Consider the following 18,428-nt stretch of genomic DNA (forward strand, 5'->3'; position numbering starts at 1 on the left):
ACCTCATTAGGTGAGGAATATTTTCTAAATTTCCTCAAATACCTCATTGATGTATCGTAGGAAGGAACACCGAAAAGCCCTAGGCATACTCCCAAATATTTAGATTCATCTCTTTTTCAAAAAGTAAATACACAAACAAAAGATTCAAAATTAAATATTTAATATTTTAAAATATATCTATATCTATATGCAGTTAAAGACAAATATAGATGGATATGTTAGAGATGTTCACATTAACTTCTATGAGGTGTTTGTGTCCATAATTAACACTTACATATCTATCCACATACATATGTATATTGCTGTATATATATGGGTCAGAGAATGCTGAATTTTACATAAACTCTATGATCCTGGAAAACAGCAAAGTTAAAAAATCCCCCCAGGGTGCCTGGGTGGTTCGGTAGGGTAAGCTTCCAACTTCGGCTCAGGTCATGATTTCACAATTCATGGGTTCAAGCCCCACGTGGGGTTCTGTGCTGACAGCTCAGCTCTGTGCTGGAGCCTGCTTCAGATCTGTATCTCCTTCTCTCTCTGCCCCTCCCCCACTCACCCTCTGTCTCTCTGTCTCTCTCTCTGAAAAATAAACATTAATTATTTTTCCTAAAAAACTCCCCCCGCCATTTTGTGTTCCTGGAAATGGTTTACTGCACAGAACCACCTTAGATGCCTCCCTTGTTTACCCATGACAAGCCCAAAACCCAAAAACACACCCTCAGAATTCCCATTCTTATCCTCGTGATTAGCTCAAGTGTTTTGTTCTTACTGATTCATCAGAACAAAAAGCTTTGAGAGAAGGAATATAGGAATGAACAATAGCCAGACCATATATAAATACAGAATTTTGACCCCAAGCTTACAGCAACCTGCTCAGGGAACCAAACCCTTACCTACAACAACCCAGCCAGGAAGCCAGATTGCTATCCCTGGTGACAATCCAAAAAGCTAAACAATTACTTCTTTAGCAGTCAACTAATGGTCAGGAATTAATAACTAACAGTTTCCCTCATCCTTGTACCTGTTTTCAACTTAGCACCAGCGAGAAAGCCAAACTGCACCCCTCACCAATCACATAGAGAACTGCACCTCTAATTAGCCAGAGTACAGCTTCCCCCACACAACAGCCTCCTACCAGTTCACCTGAGTTTCCCTCTCTTTTCTGCTAGAAAGCTTTCTCACTCTACCTGCTTCTGTGTTTCTGCAAACCCAGGTGATGGTGGCTCACACCCTTGACACAGGGAACTCGGGATAAATAACCTCTGCTTAAGGCAATTGGTTGTTCTTTGTTTATTTCTACTGCTTGTTAACCAAACTTTGGTCAATCTTCTTTCTTCCGCACCCCACCCCCCGGGCCCTGAACTTTGGCCCATATTTGTATTCAATAGTTGTCTATTCATTTGAACCTTTGGCCCCAGCCAGCATATGACCTAAAAGCCCCGCGTGAGAATAGACCGCCCCAGAGAGAAAGAGCATATGGTCTTCTGCCCATCAAGGTCACAGCACACCCTTCATCCTACTTCCCCACTCTGGTTCCTTCCTGTTCACTCCTCTCTGTAAAAAAACAAAAAACAAAAAACAAAAAAAAAACAAAAACAATAACAACAAAAAATCACTGCTTTTGTGGAACCTTTGAGACACTTGCGTACCTTATGGTCAGAATGTTCTCCCTACTGCATTAGCTCCTCCTCCCTTGCAATAACCCTTTCCCAACAGGTCTTCTTTAATCAGGTCTGGATTTGGTTTTGTTTTGTTTTGTTTGTTGTTTTGTTTCGTTTGACAGACGATTTGTGAAGAAGTTGCTGATCTACATGTATATTTTACTTATTTATGTTTAAAGTTTTACTTTTATGGGGAAAGAAGATAATTTCAGTATGGCATGTGGCAACATGACACTAAGGGCATGAAAAATAACAACACAATGATTTTAAGAAGCAGAGCACGTGGCTTACAATTCTGTGGAAGCATACACTTGGAAGAACAAGGGGGAAAAAAAACAGGCATTACAAGGGTAATGTGAACCTGAATTTTACTGAGCCTGTCTTGGCTTCATTTTAGGTGACATGAACCAGGATGATGTACCATCAATATACGTAAAAAAATTGGATGATTTTCCCAAATTAGTATTAAGAGTAGAGATGAGGAAGACTTTCACACGTAATTCTTAGAAGTAAATTCATACATTATCCAGAGAACAAGCTCAGTATTCAGGGAGAAAAGCTTTCATTGGATGCAGTTAGCCAAATTCTTAACATTTTTTTTTTCAGATCTATTGAGACCAAAGGAATTTTGTACTCATATTGAATTTCTATTAGAAAGACATGAAAAAAAAATCTGACCTATCAGCCAGAGGTGATCAGCTTCAGTTTTCTTAATATTCTAAAAACAAAGGCCCCTTCTGAGCAGGAAAGAGCTAAAATCAAAGTGTTCAAGCACTACCAGAAATGCAGTAGACTTCTTCCCATCCTCATTCAGTCACCCTATCATGCCAGTGATATTCTTCAAAAAGATAGCCTATTTTTACCACAACTAATGCTTCTTAAAATCTTGTTAATTACAATATTGTTTAACATTTATTTATGGCTTACTCTTCGCAAATCACAATCCTAAAAGCTTTTTCTGAATAGCATTTTAATTCTCACAAATCCTCCAAGACATAGGCATTATTACCATCAACTGAATTTTACTGATGGGGAAACTAAGACACGGAAACAATAAAAACCATACCCAAGGTCACATAGTAAATGTTAGCACTGAGAACTGAACTCAGACCAACCGACTTCATAAATATCTCATCCAATCACTATGCTAAACTGCTGATTTTATAGAAAGCCCCCTGACCACCCCCATCTCTTCACCTGATATTCTCACTCTGCTTCAGGGGTAGCAGCCAGTCCAAAGCATGCTCTCTCCACGACATCCTATTTCACATCCACTACCCTACCACAGAAGATCTCAGGATCTATAGATTCATTTGCCACATACCAAATATTTTCCGAACCATTAACTAACACATCATCGGCAGAGTAACTTTCTTTTCTATTTTACCTTCCATTTTTTAAGTAACATCGCTCACTTTAGAAAATTCAAAGAATTTGAAAGTCATTAAAAAAGAGTAGTCACTCTCCCCCAAACCACATCTTATCTGTATCCTTTATTTTGTATTCCTCTAGCAGAAATAAAAGCGTGTATGGGGGGGGGGTGGGGGGACAGGGATAGGGAAGGGAAGGTTGGTATAGGGAAGGGAGGATGGGAGGGTGTATCTATCAACAAATCAGTGCTTTGACAAATTTTAAAACATAAAAGGCCTCACTTTGTTTTTCTTTTCCATTTAGGAATATATCTTAGACATAATCTCATTTCTGCCAGTACTGATCTTCTTTATTCCTTTCAATAATTGCACAACTTTCTGTACTTAGTTGTACCTAAGTAGCATACTATACTTAACTGGTGATGTATTCTTGGAAACTTAGATTATTTTTGAATCTTTTAATGAAACAATTTTTATTTATTTTATTTAATTTTGGTCATTGCAAATATGCTGCAGTAAACCCTTCACATAAAGAACTGGCATTTTTTGACAATGTGTTCAGTGGCTAAACTCCCAGCAAATATTCAAAAGATGCATACTTTTTATTGTAGATACTTAACAAATTGCTCTCCAAGAAAGTTTACCAGTTTAGACTCTCATCACCTGTGTGAGTGGCAGTTTCTCTGCAAACTCTAGAACACCAGATATAAACTATGACAAATGGATAGGTGAGAGGGTGATCACATTTCTTGTTTTGTGTTTGCATTTTCCTAATGGCTTAGGAGAAAGCAAATATTTTCACAGGCTTATTGCAATGCATAAACGCATACACAAATCTCCTTTGTAACTAGTGTTCTAAAAGAAAGCTGCTATCAAGGAAAGGTCTTTTGCAATTTCGGAGGTAAAAGTAAGCAACCTGAAGTAATCTATATGCAGTAGAACACCATATTGTACAACAGGCATGATGTCATGGGGCAGAGCCAAGAATTGTTGAGAACAGTTTTAGGACCTATTGACTAGCAAAATATAAGCTTAATCAAGAAGCATTCCTACCATGTGAGTGGCAAAACTTTTCAACATTTACCCAGAAGGACAGTGGAATTGTTCTGAGCCAGTCTTCTGTGTACCTCTTTGCTCCTTTCCAAATGGGATTGTTACATGTTTTTTCTATCCCTGTTTTACTTGGGGGAGGGAGAAAATACGTTATCCTTTTACTTCATAGGTTTCCAAGAAAAGAGGAACTACATACAGCTATGATGCAGAACATGAGATTTTAAACAGTGAGATTCATGCAGTTATTGGATAACACTGACATTACTGATGTGTCTTCTTTGGGACGAGGAATTTGCATGTAACAGGGAAGTAAGTGCTTATAAACAAGAGGTAAGACTATGTTAGATTGGACAGTAGTTTCCAAATCTTCACTTCCTTCCTGTAATAGATTAATACATCTGCATACTTTCCTGTGTGTTTCGCAGTGCTTGCTTGAAGAATATGTGGAATGTACATCCTTGCTTCACTGACTTGAGGATAGTCACATGGCTTGCCTTGGTTAATGGAATATTAGTGAAGGTAATGTAAACAAAGCATTTAAATATGAGTATTTAAACTTTGGTTTAGCACGGTCTTTTCAGTTTTAGCATCACTCATAGTAAGATTATGCCCAGGTAGCTGTAGTTCCCAGAGTGATGGGGATGTACCTGAACTATCTCCTCAGTAGAACTGTCCTACAAGACTTTTAGAGGTTTGAACAATAAATAAATGCTTATTGAGATTATGGGACTCTTTGTTACAAAGCATTATCTAGGCAGCCCCTAACTAATATAATTATATAATTAAATATCACATGGACCATATTATTATCATAATTTAAAGAAAGGCTCAGAGCATTTAAGTAACTTAAGATAAAATATTAATCAAGAAGCAGTTAGAACACAAAGTGGGTTTTTGGTTTTCATTATATATTACTGTCTTCTGTTTAAAGTCATTGAACATGGTAGGGTGAGGGCAGTAACAAAGAAATTAATACAGTAATATGTGACTTAAAGTGGAGTAAAATGAGAAAACAAGGATTAGAACTGAAGAAGAAAAAATGCAGTAATTTATAACAAATAACCAGGGGGAGATTCAGGATATTTGAATTTTAAATTTTTTTTTCAACGTTTATTTATTTTCGGGACAGAGAGAGACAGAGCATGAACGGGGGAGGGGCAGAGAGAGAGGGAGACACAGAATCGGAAACAGGCTCCAGGCTCTGAGCCATCAGCCCAGAGCCCAACGCGGGGCTCGAACTCACGGACCGCAAGATCGTGACCTGGCTGAAGTCGGAGGCTTAACCGACTGCGCCACCCAGGCACCCCCAGGATATTTGAATTTTAAAGTATCGCCAGGATCCCCTCTCATAGTGCTAAGTCAAGTAGATAAACCATTTAGCAAACAGGTGCTAGATACCCTTCACTATGGTGAATCAAGGAGAAATTATTGGGAAAATTCTCTTCTTTCTGATATTTATACTCATACATAAAAATCCTTCTATAATTCAAATTTTACCTTGAGGGAAATCTATACCTAGGAGAAGCAGCAGAAAAAGTACCATGAATTCTGCAATTTATCTTATCCAGCAGACAGGATATGCATTTATATCCAAATACTTAGCTGCTTGACTTCTATATGTGAAGTACAATGCAATTCTTATTCTGATAAAAAAAAATGTAAGACAAGTAGACCATTATAAAACAATGCATTCATGTAGTAGTCGCTGGATTAATTCACCATAATGTCCTTTTCCATATGTTAGTGATAAAGTAGAATTGTGCCAGTAAGTATAGCAGATAATATAATAGTTTCAAGAAACTGAAGGGTTAGTGGGTTTATCTGTAGAGATCACATTCTACAAATACACACATGCACCATGAAAAGCCGGGACAAATCTTGGATATACTAAATTTTTTATTAGTCTTCATTGATGGCATGAATGCTCAATTTAAATAGTTGCTTTCTTACCAAGGAATATTATGGAAGAAGCAGGCTTTTGCCCTAGCCTCCCCTAATAAAAATAATTGGACTTAAACCGCCATGTTTGGACTTTCTATTGTTAAGCAATAGGTACTTAATACATGTGTATCAGTCAGAAGACATAAACCATAGTGGAAATTTAAAGGGGGGGGTTGGGATTTTATGTACAGAATGATCAAGTAGGTGGTTGAAGGTTAAAAGGAAACTATAAACTTTACAGAAGTGGAAAAGGCTTAAATCAGCTACTAGTATCCTGAAGAGCTGAGGGAGTGTACATAGAAGGACAGACTTAAAATAGCTTCCCATTCCCATATTCAATTCATACCCCTTTGGAGAGTATGTTGCTACTACAAGAACACCAGCCTTCCAGAGATGAAGAAATTTGCCAGAATGAGTAGGCCAGAACTCATATGCAAAAGTGGCCTGCCAGATGGGAAAAATCCCACTGGATAGTGAAAGCCATAGCTAGTCTATGAAGCTTCCTGAAGAGAGTACTATTAGACCTCTTAGATGCTGATTCGCTGCCTGCCATGCTCTTGGAAATAGTACACAGAAGCAGGAAACCCCTTCCTCTTACAATGTCCCTCCAGCTCCTTCTAGTGACAAACCCTAACAATGAGACAGCTATAAGGGAGAAATGTCTACAGGGTATAGTTTCAATATCTCAAAGGAGAACAAAGAAGGGGCGATTTGGAACTGAGAGGCAATGCATTTAAGAGGCATAGCATGTATCAGACAGATCAGAAATGCACCGTGGTTGATTTCCCACTCCCAAATGTTTTCCTTTCTTTTAGAAAACAGTCAAATGTAGCCTATTCTGTTTCACTGTCACATTTTGAACAAGTCAAAACTCCATGGGGTTGGGAGAAAAGAAAGAAAAAAAGAAAGGAAAAGAGAAAGAGGTCAAAACACCTGTCAAAACTTGGCTCAAAGGCAACTCCAGCAGTCTGATTTAGTCACTCCTGCCTCATAGCGACTTACATAGAGATGTCTCCCTTTATACTGGGGGTTAGTCTAATTAATTGAATAACTTTCCATGAAGTTATCAGAAAGACAAAGTGACATGAATGTCTTATTTAGCCATGTGTTCCTGGAAACACTGACACTTTAATTATGCACATCTCTCTATAAAGAAGTAAAATGAATGAAGAGAGATGGAGTATGTGTCAATGTTTTTCAGCCTGTTTTTATGGAATAGGGGATGTTTCAGATAATTTAATGTTAGATTAACTTTCTGTTTGACTCATTTCCATTTGATTAATTGTATGATTCTTCACCAGAACAGTTCAACCTATATATACATATATATATCATGCCACAAGAATCAATAAAGATACCCAACTAATCAAGGTGGCAAACACTCTTACATAACCTAAATTTTCTATTCTTTTTTTTTTCTTCAAACTCAGGTCAGCTCAACAAAACCACTCTTTTTTCCCCCTTCAAATTAATAAACTTTGTTTTTAGAGAAGTTTTAGGTTCACAGCAAAATTGAGCATAAAGTACAGAGAATCCCCATGCATTCCTGTTTCCACAGACACAGAACCTTGCCCACTATGGCCACACTACACCAGGGGTACATTTGTTTCAATCTATAGACCTACATTGACACATCATTATCATCCAAAGTCCATAGTTTACATTAGGGTTTGCACTTGGTGTCCTACATTCTATGGGTTTGGACAAATGTAGAATGACATTTATCCACCATTATAATATCATACAGAGTATTTTCACTGCCCTAAAAATTCTCTGTTCTGTCTCTTCATCTCTTCCTTCTCTCCTCCACAGCCCTGCGAAACCATTGATACTTTTACTGTCTCCATAATTTTGCCCTTTCTAGAATTTCATATAGTTGGAAGCACAAAGTATGCTGACTTGTCAGATTGATTTCTTTCACTATTAATATGCATTTAAGTTTCCTCCGTGCCTTTTCATGGCTTGATAGCTCATTTATTTTTTTATTATTTTCTATGGTAACGACTATTTATTTATTTTAATTTACATCCAAATTAGTTAGCATATAGTCCAATAATGATTTCAGGAGTAGATTCCAGTGATTCATCCCCTATGTATAACACGAAGTGCTCATCCAAACAAGTGTCCTCCTTAACGCCCCTTGCCCATTTAGCTCATCCCCCCATCCACAACCCCTCCAGAAATTCTCAGTTTGTTCTCTGTATTTAAGTCTCTTATGTTTTGTCCCCTCCTTGTTTTTATATTATTTTTGCTTCCCTTCCCTTATGTTCATTTGTTCTGTATCTTAAGTTTCTCATATGAATGAAGTCATATGATATTTGTCTTTCTCTAATTTAGCTTAACATAATACCCTCCAGTTCTATCCACATAGTTGCAAATGGCAAGATCTCATTTTTTGATTGCCGAGTAATACTCCATTGTGTGTGTGTGTGTGTGTGTGTGTGTGTACACACACACACACACACACACACACACACACACACACAACATTTTCTTTATCCATTCATCCGTAGATGGACATTTGGACTCCTTCCATACTTCCATACTTTGGCTGTTGTCAATAGTGCTGCCATAAACATTGGGGTGCATATGCCCCTTTGAAACAGCACAACTGTACCCCTTGGATAAATACCTAGTAGTGCAATTGCTGGGTTGTAGGGTAGTTCTATTTTTATTTTTTGAGGAACCGCCATACTGTTTTCCACAGTGGCTGCACCAGTTTGCATTCCCATCAACAGTCCAAAAGAGATCTTTCTCTGCATCCTTGCCAACATCTGTTGTTGCCTACATTGTTAACCTTAGCCATTCTGACAGGTGTGAGGTGGTATCTCATTGTGGTTTTAATTTGTGTTTCCCTGATGATGAGTGATTTGAGCATTTTTTCATGTGTCCTTTCACCATCTGGATGTCTTCTTTGGAGAAGCATCTATTCATGTCTTTTGCCCATTTCTTTAGTGTATGATTTGTTTTCTGGGTGTTGAGTTTGATAAGTTATTTATAGATTTCAGATACTAACCCTTATCTGATGTGCCATTTACAAATATCTTCTCCCATTCCATTGGTTGCCTTTTAGTTTTGCTAACTGTTTCCTTCACTGTGCAGAAGCTTTTTTTCTTTTGATGAGGTCCCAATAGTTCATTTTTGCTTTTGTTTTCCCTGACTCTGGAGACATGCTGAGTAAGAAGTTGCTGCAGCCGAGGCCAAAGAGGTTTTTGCCTGCTTTCTCCTCTAGGATTTTGATGGCTTCCTGTCTTATGTTTAGGTCTTTCATCCATTTTGAGTTTACTTTTGTGTATGGTCTAAGAAAGTGATCCAAGTTCATTTTTCTGCATGTTGCTGTCCAGTTTTCCCAGCACCATTTGCTGAAGAGACTGTCTTTATTCCATTGGATATTCTTTCCTGCCTTGTCAAAGATTAGTTGGCCATACATTTGTGGGTCTATTTCTGGGTTCTCTACTCTGTTCCATTGATCTCATGTATCTATAATTTTTTAAATGCTTATTCATTTTTGAGAGAGAGACAGAGAGACAGAGCATGAGTGGGGGAGGGGCAGAGACAGGGGGAGACACAGAATCCTAAGCAGGCTCTAGGCTCTGAGATGTCAGCACAGAGCCCGATGCAGGGCTCAAATCCATGAACCATGAGATCATGACCTGAGCCCAAGTCAGGCGATTAACTGATTGAGCCACCCAGGTGCCCCTCATTTATTTTTAATAGTGAATAATATTCTATATTCACTATTGTGAATAAGTGTATAAGTTTACTTATACATTTACCCACTGAAGAACATTTTGGTTGCTTTCAAGTTTTAGTAATTATGAATAAAGCTATTACAAAAACACTTGTGAAAAGATTTTTGTGTGGACAGAGTTTTCAACTCCTTTACGTAAAAACCAGGGAGTGGATTACTGGGTTGTATGGCTAGAGTATGTTAAGGAACTGCCAGTGTATTTCAAAGGAGATGCATTATTTTGTATTCCCACAACCAACTAATGCCAATATTTTCTCTGTTGTCAGTATTCTGGATTTTGGCCATTCTCATAGTTGTGTAGTGGTTATCTTATTGTTTTCTTATTGTTGAGTTTTGTCCAAGTACTCTTGTGTAATTAAATAATTGTGGATTTTGTAGTATACTTTTGTGTATACTAATTGTCTGTGGTGTCTTCTACAAAAGTATAATTTCCTCTTTATTACTCCTGCTTTTACATCTATGTAGATGAAAAGAAAATTAACAAGGATGAGATAAGAATAAGATGCACACTCTATCAGATCAAACAGTCTACCCAAAGCATTTATGGACTTTCACCGGGAACATAGTAGTAAACACTATCAGGCACTCTGGCTACTGCTACTACTATTAATGACAATAATGATAGCTGATGCTATTGATTAAAGTTACTTTTTGCCAGGCATCATTCCACATGCTTCTTAATTACGCTTAGCCCTAGTAAGTGAATATTAGTATATCTAGCTTTTACAGACACTTAGATATTGTAAATTTCTTTCCCGAGATCACATATATAGTAAACAGAGAAGCTAGTATTTGAGTACAGGTTTATCTAATCTCAAACAAATTCACGTTTTCCCTGTGCTACACTGCTTAGTCAAATAACAACCCCCCCCCCCATGTAGAGATTATGCATGCCACACGGGTGGGGAGAAGAGTTTGTAGAGGCTACATCCTCCCAACTCTAATTGTTCAGAGAACCATTTGAAAGAAGTACAGAGTGTTTTTTGTTTTGTTTTTTCTCAAATCAACTCCTAAGTTTCCTGTTATCACCAATTACTTACACCTCAGCTTCTCTCTCTCCATTCCCAAACTTCTACCTTATTATTCACTCTGTTTAAGTATTCCACCCAGGCCTTGCTTTCATATTCCCTTCAGCATCTATGATAGAAGTAGCAATATTCCAGTAGCAGGATTCAGATAAACATTTAGTCTGATCAGGTGACAGAATGTGTCCACCCAATGCATGTGTCCACCCAATGCATGGCATAATGCCATTCTGAAAGGGGGCAGGCCGCTGGATTTACCACTCCTCCTCCTTTATCATCAAGTGAATGCTCAGGTGACAACTTACCAGATGAAGGCACAGAACTCTCCAGAACTTTGGAAGCACCCCCTACCATATATTGTTCTTACATCCTGTTTTCCTTACTCTGAGGACAATCTCAACTTTTATGATAACTTGAACTTATATTTTATTTCTAATTTTCCACTCATTTTTTTTAAAGTTTATTTATTTTGAGAGAGAGAAGGGGCGGGGCAGAGAGAGAATCCCAAACAGGCTACATGCTAGAGCCCAAATAGGGGCTCTAACCCACAAACTGTGAGATTATGACATGAACCAAAATCAAGAGTCAGACAATTAACCAACTGAGCCACCCTTCTAATTTCCTACTTATGAATGAACCCTTAAAATTAATGCTTTACTTTTGTTTTTGAACCATATATTAATGGAACATACTATGTGCATTCCTATGTAACATTTCTTTTGTTCAGTATTTCATTTGAGATCTTCATTTGTGTTATTCTACTTACCTTTGGTTTATTTTTATAAATTGTTTTTATTTATCTATTATACTATTAACTGGTATTCAAATTGGATCCAATTGGTTTTTTTGGGTTTTGTTTCCTAATTTTTAACAATGAAGTTATTAACAATCTTGGATGTATATTCCTCTGCAAATAGATTAGTTTCTAAAAGGCAGGATTTCTCAACATCAGCACTATTGACATTGGGACTGGGTAATTTTTTGTTGGGCCTGGGGGCTGCCCAGGGCAGTATAGTATATTTAGCAATATCCCTGGCCTCCACACTAGATTCCAGTAGTACAGTCCCTTCCACTTGTGACAACCAAAACTATCATCAGGGTACTATGGTGTCATTAATTTTGCTGACCAGATATTTCAGAATCATCATCATTTAGACACATGGGCCAACCATACTTGCTGACCCCATGTGGTTGAGAAAGGCATGTGGCTAGTTATGACCATGAGTGGTAAGAACCACAAATGTGTCTCTTCTGGTGAAAATACTTAATTGCCAGGGCAAGAGTCCCCTTCCCCTGCCCTACTTCTTACTTCCTCTAGCTCAGTGCCCAGTAACATTTAAAATGGTAGCTGATCTGTCTGCTTAGGTTGCTGAAAGACTACTAGAAACAGAACATTCCTACCAACATTCAGTAGACATATATGATGCAGGAGAAAGATATCTTTGCTTTAATCTTGGGATTTAAAGGATTGCTTACTATAGAAACTATTACAGAATGTGTTATAGAAACTGGATCCTAGAATTAGGGTACTATCATCATCATCATCATCCTCATAAACTAAAATATGTGACTGGCTACAGAGAGAAATCTAATATTGAGAGTTGGACACATGACAATCCATAAAATGTACAGGCAAAATACTAGGTAATAATTCTGCCCGTGATTTGAAAAACAGATAATATAGCTAATATATTCGTAGCTTTAGAGATTGATGTTAAAAATCAGAATGGTAATAATATGTATGGATTGGCTTCTTTTTGGTTGCACTTAATATGGTTGCTTTAAGGAAAAAAATCTATTCGCAAGGAGGAATTAAAGGAAATATAAAAAGCTCAGGAATTTATGGTTATGAAGAACTGGGCATTGCAACTTATTAATAATCCTAAACAGTAAAAGATAAAAATGTAAAATTCTATGAGCAAGAAAGTTCAGTTAGAACTCACATAATGGCAAATGTCAAATTTAGGGTAAATCCAGGCAAAAAAAACAGTTTAAAGGGCTGAATGAGTTGAGATGTCCATGGAACCTTAACAGTTGAACAAAGTTTTTCAGGGTAAGGAGACTTGTGTCACCAAGCTGATAGGCTCAGCATATCCACATTAAATCCAAAGCCATAGAAACATCTAGATCTATGCATATGGCTAATAACATATGGAACTCAAGATCACACAGGTAGGGGGGCACCTGGGTGGCGCAGTCGGTTAAGCATCCGACTTCAGCCAGGTCACGATCTCGCGGTCCGTGGGTTCGAGCCCCGCATCAGGCTCTGGGCTGATGGCTCAGAGCCTGGAGCCTGTTTCCGATTCTGTGTCTCCCTCTCTCTCTGCCCCTCCCCCGTTCATGCTCTGTGTCTCTCTGTCCCAAAAATAAATAAACGTTGAAAAAAAAAATTAAAAAAAAAAAAAAAAAAAAGAAGATCACACAGGTAGGAAGCTACGTTTGTTTAAACTAAGCTTTGAAGAGTCCTGAACTAAAAATATTTTTGACTATATGATATTTACAAAACATCTTAGGAACTTAAATCCTTTACCAACAGGAAACATTTCCCCAATCCTTGGTCCTACCTGCCCTGGAGGACTTATTCACCAAGTATACTTTAGAAGTGGCCGAGGAGGAGGATGAAAATGCATGTTAGGAAACAATTCTCCATGGATTTCTCATGTTTCTGTCTTGCTAGCAGAGGCATTAACTGGTTTCGTTTTGAACTATCTATGCAAAGATGTTTGTATAGTGAGCAGCTTTGGGAAATAGAAATAATGTCTATTCAGGCAAAAGTCTGGAATGTTTACTGTCCAGTATAATGAAAATAATGTATCCCTCCGAATCAGGTACTCTTACTGTTCATTTTGAATACATGAGTTCCCTAAGTGCATGATTTTTTTTCTATAATTCTGCCCACTGTGTGTTCAGGGATCATCTGGCCCTTTGTACATCACCCGGAGGGAACTGGGGCTCAGGAGACAGGGATAAGAAAATGCTGACATTCTGACTAGTGCTATTGCTATGAATAATAAAAATTTTGTCTTCATCCCAAGAGTCTCATGTTTTTTTCCAATACATGTGAAACTATGGCAGGCTAACTTGGTAAGTTGCAAGCATGGTAGAATATCAGGTCTCAGGCTTTTCAGTTTTTGATAGGCAAGACCCCAGTTGATAATGTCAAGGTTACACACACACACACACACGCCCGCACTATACATATGTGTGTGTATGGATGTGTGTAAGGGTATATAGAGTCAAATTCAGATCTTATGAGGTTATTCCTAACCACTAATCTCAAGATAAGGGATTCTTTACAATGTCTGCTCAACAAGATATTAGAATTGCTAAAGACTAATGAATTGTGCTTATGTTCCTTATTCCTTGACTTTTCTAAATAGCAGAAAATAGCAGTGTTTGTTGTCATATTTATGCAGTTTCTAGTTCCTGTTCTATTATATTTTCTAATGTTATTCTTTCATATTTCTGTTCTATCTTAATTACTATAATTTTATTGTAAGTTTTCTAACTACTAAATTCTCCCATTTTTTCTCTTTCAAAAATCTTGATAGTAGTAGCCCTTTCTACTTCTGTAAAAATGCTAGAATTCAGGACGTCAATTTAAATATATACATATACAAACACATAACCCAACTGTTGGAATTTTTTACTGGGATTGCTTTGTATCTAGAGATTAATGGGAGGAGAACTGGCTTCTTTCTACAATTGAGTTTTCCAGTTGAGAAACACTGTATATTATTTCATTCATTTAGATCTTCTCAAATGATCTTCAACAGTTTTACATGTGGTACCACAAAATTCTTGTGTATCTTTGTTTAGATTTATTCCTAGGTACTTTTACTTTGATGCTATTGGAAATTACACACAGATTATTTCCATTTCTGTTTGTTCCTTTTATATAGAAACACAATCTCTTTTAAAACATATTGATTTAATATGCTTTGCAAACTTTCTTACTAAAAACAATATTTAACAAAAAAAATCCTTTAGATATTTTTCCATATATACCACATAATATGTAAATAATGATTCATTTTTCTAATTCCTTTACCTTCATTTCTTTTTGTCAACCTATTGTACTTGTTAGTGACTCAAAATTGTTAATTAGTAAATGTTTATAGTTACAATAGCAATCCACTTTACACTGTTCCTTTTCTCAAACATTTCACCTTTAAGTGAGATAGTTGTAGATTTTTATAACGCTCAATTATTGTATTCTAATCACAGAAGAGATAGATGTCTTTAGGTTCGTATGAATAAGGCATAATTTAAATTTTTTTTCGTTTATTTATTTTTGGGACAGAGAGAGACAGAGCATGAACGAGGGAGGGGCAGAGAGAGAGGGAGACACAGAATTGGAAACAGGCTCCAGGCTCCGAGCCATCAGCCCAGAGCCTGACGCGGGGGCTCGAACTCCAGAACCGCGAGATCGTGACCTGGCTGAAGTCGGACGCTTAACCAACTGCGCCACCCAGGCGCCCCGAATAAGGCATAATTTAACTAATTTGGTTAAATTAATTAAAATTATATAGGAATATTTATTGGCTATAGCTGTATCTTGAAAACCACCTCTGATAAAACTTTCTATGATGATGGCAATGTTCCACACTGTGCTGTCTATGCTGAGCCCTTGAAATGTGGCTTGTGGAACCTATTTTTAAGTTTCTTTAAGTTTAATTAATTTAAGTTCCACATGTGGCTATTGGCTTTTATGCAGTGGACATCACATCTTTATAGAAATCATCTTTGTCAAAAAGAGGCCATATCTAGTGCAAACTCCTACCTGCTGCCAAAATTTAAAAGAACCCAGAGTGAAAAGAAAACATCAGGATACGTTTCAAAATCTCTCCACTCTCCTCACCTACCCCCCCCTCCAATTTTTGATCACTGCAAAACAGGAGGGAGAGGTCTATTATTACCCTTAATAGAATGAGACATGGTTTTATTTCCACAGCCAAAGACCCCAAACTGCTTTTCTTCTTAGTAATATTTAGGTACCCATGCCTCTACTCGATATGAAATATTTCTATCCTCTCACACATTCCATCAGGAAAAACTTGCACACTTTCAGATGACAACTAAGAAATCTGATAAGCCAATATGTTCAAGAGTATCAACAGTTACTGGGACATAAAAGGATATCACTCCAGATTTATTTACATTGCTTGGAACACCTCTCCCCGCAAAATATCATCTTTTAACAAATTAGAATGGATTTCAGAAGGTCTTCAGGGAAGGGAAATTTGTTTATGAAAAGCTAATCATTTAAGATGCTTTAAGCCCTATCAAGTGAGGCCACTGGCAACCCTGACTTTGAAGATCGGAAAAGTCAAATTAAGCACCTAGCTTGTACTGCTGTAATGAAATACCACAGACTAGATGGCTTAAACAACAAACAAGTATCTCATGGTTCTGGAGGCTAGACATCTGAGGTCTAGGGGCCAGCACGGTAGGGCTCTTCCTGATTATATCTCCATAAGACCCTTCCCTGGTTCTCTGGTTCAGCCATGTAGTGAGATCTCCTGTCTCTATCTCCTTTGCTTTTTGTTTTGTTTTGTTTTGTTTTGTTTTTTTAATTTTTTTAAATGTTTATTTATTTTGTGTGAGAGAGAGAGACAGACAGAGTGAAAGTGGGGGTGGGGCACAGAGAGGGAGACACAGTCCAAAGCAGGCTCAGGCTCTGAACTGTCAGCACAGAGCCAGACACAGGGCTCGAACCCATGAACCATGAGATCATGACCTGAGCTGAAGTCTGCCACTCAATCAGCTGAGCCCCCCAGGAGCCCTCTTTCTCCTTTTTTAAGGGTACTAATCTATCATCCATTATGACCTCATCTAAATCTAATTAGCTCTCAAATGCTATCACATTGGTGATAAGGGCTGCAATACACGAATTCTGGGATACATACAAACATTCAGTTCATAGTGGGCATAAACCATGTATTAAGAAAGGACCTGAGGGATGGAAGAAGACAAAAAGAATGGGGGGCAAAATTATATGTGTTTACCAATATCTCAAATTCAATGCACTGCATTACGCACTGAATTGTATTTAAAAAGAGGAATATAGTGCAATAACAACAAAAGTAAGCCTTGGGCAGATACTTATGACTGAACATTCACTCCTGACTCTCTAGTATGGTTTCTAGTGTCTCTTGATTCTCTACATATTTGATCCCCATTAATGTTTCATTCATTTATTAATTAATGCCTTCTACTTTAACAAGATCAAATTAATGGGACATATCTTATTCTTGTTAAAATCCTTTTTATTAAAATTTGATTTACTATCTTGCTGTTTTCTGCCACCTGCTATGGTAGAAAGGGAACACTACACTGTCCATCAAATTAAGTATGAAAATAGTGCTCTAAAAAAATTACGTGGGTTCTTGGCATTTAGCATATTTGACAGGAGCATATATAAACCACTCAATCCAGTCATGCTTTCTTTGAAAGGCTGAGGGATGTAAGGACTATAATAATTTTATTTGATTATTCAATCTTCTTTTTTAGTTTCCCTTGCCACACCCATCTGCTTGTGAGATACTAAACTTTTATGTGAGGTGAGAAGAGATTTATGGTGATACCAAGTATAGCTTGACTTCAGAAAAACAAGAAAAAAATATGGAAGCTATTTCTATTGAAATAGTTATTAATTTTTATAAGTTAGTTGAAAAATAAAAATGAGAAGTCAAGATATAGTACACATTTTAACCTATTTTTAGCAGTATTCCTATTTCCATACTTGGAGTGGTACTGTTACTGCCTCAAAGTTTGAAGGACACATATAGTACACTATATGCCCTTGAAATATTGTGACTACACCTTGAATACTAGATATCTTTCATAATTTCAGTGGGTTATTTGTTAAAAATCAATGTTATCATTCCCTTCATAAATCAGGTAAAAATCGTAACAGTAGAGAGTTGGGAAGGGAGAGAGATGAGAAGCTGAGAGTGGGGAGGGTGAAATAAGGCGTTTGACCTCTCAAAAGAAGTATAGAAAGGAAAATGGGTGTTCACTGACACCAAAGTAACAGCCAGGCCTCCACCAACCACTTCACATTATATTTCCTATGCAAAAGTCCAACAAACCTAGACAATCTAATGGAAGAGAGACTGTTAATAACAGTTCATTGACAGGTGTGGAATATCACAAGTAAAGATACAGATGTATCCTTTCTGTGATACAGATGCCTTGTACTCAGATGCTGTCTTATTCCAAAAATACTTTTTTGATAAAAAATAAATCTAGGGGTGCCTGGGTGGCTCAGTCGGTTGAGCGTCTGGCTTCAGCCTCTGTCATCATCTTGTCGTTCCCGAGTTCGAGTCCCACATTGGATTCTGGGTTGACAGCTCAGAGTCTGAGCCTGTTTCAGATTCTGTGTCTCCCTCTCTCTCTGCTCCTCCACTGCTCGTGCTCTGTCTCTCTCTCTCTCTCAAAAATAAATAAACATTAAAAAATTTTTAATAAAAAAATAAATAAATTTAATGATGATGACCCTCCTCCCCCCAAAAATCATCAAATACACAGATATTCTTCAGTGGGGATTAAATGGTGGCAACAACATCAGAAATTTCAGTGTGGTATTAGAAAAGAATGACTTGGACAGGTCAAGAGTCTTCTTGGC

This window comes from Felis catus, chromosome C1, assembly GCF_018350175.1.
Source record: "Felis catus isolate Fca126 chromosome C1, F.catus_Fca126_mat1.0, whole genome shotgun sequence".
NCBI classification, from domain to species: domain Eukaryota; kingdom Metazoa; phylum Chordata; class Mammalia; order Carnivora; family Felidae; genus Felis; species Felis catus.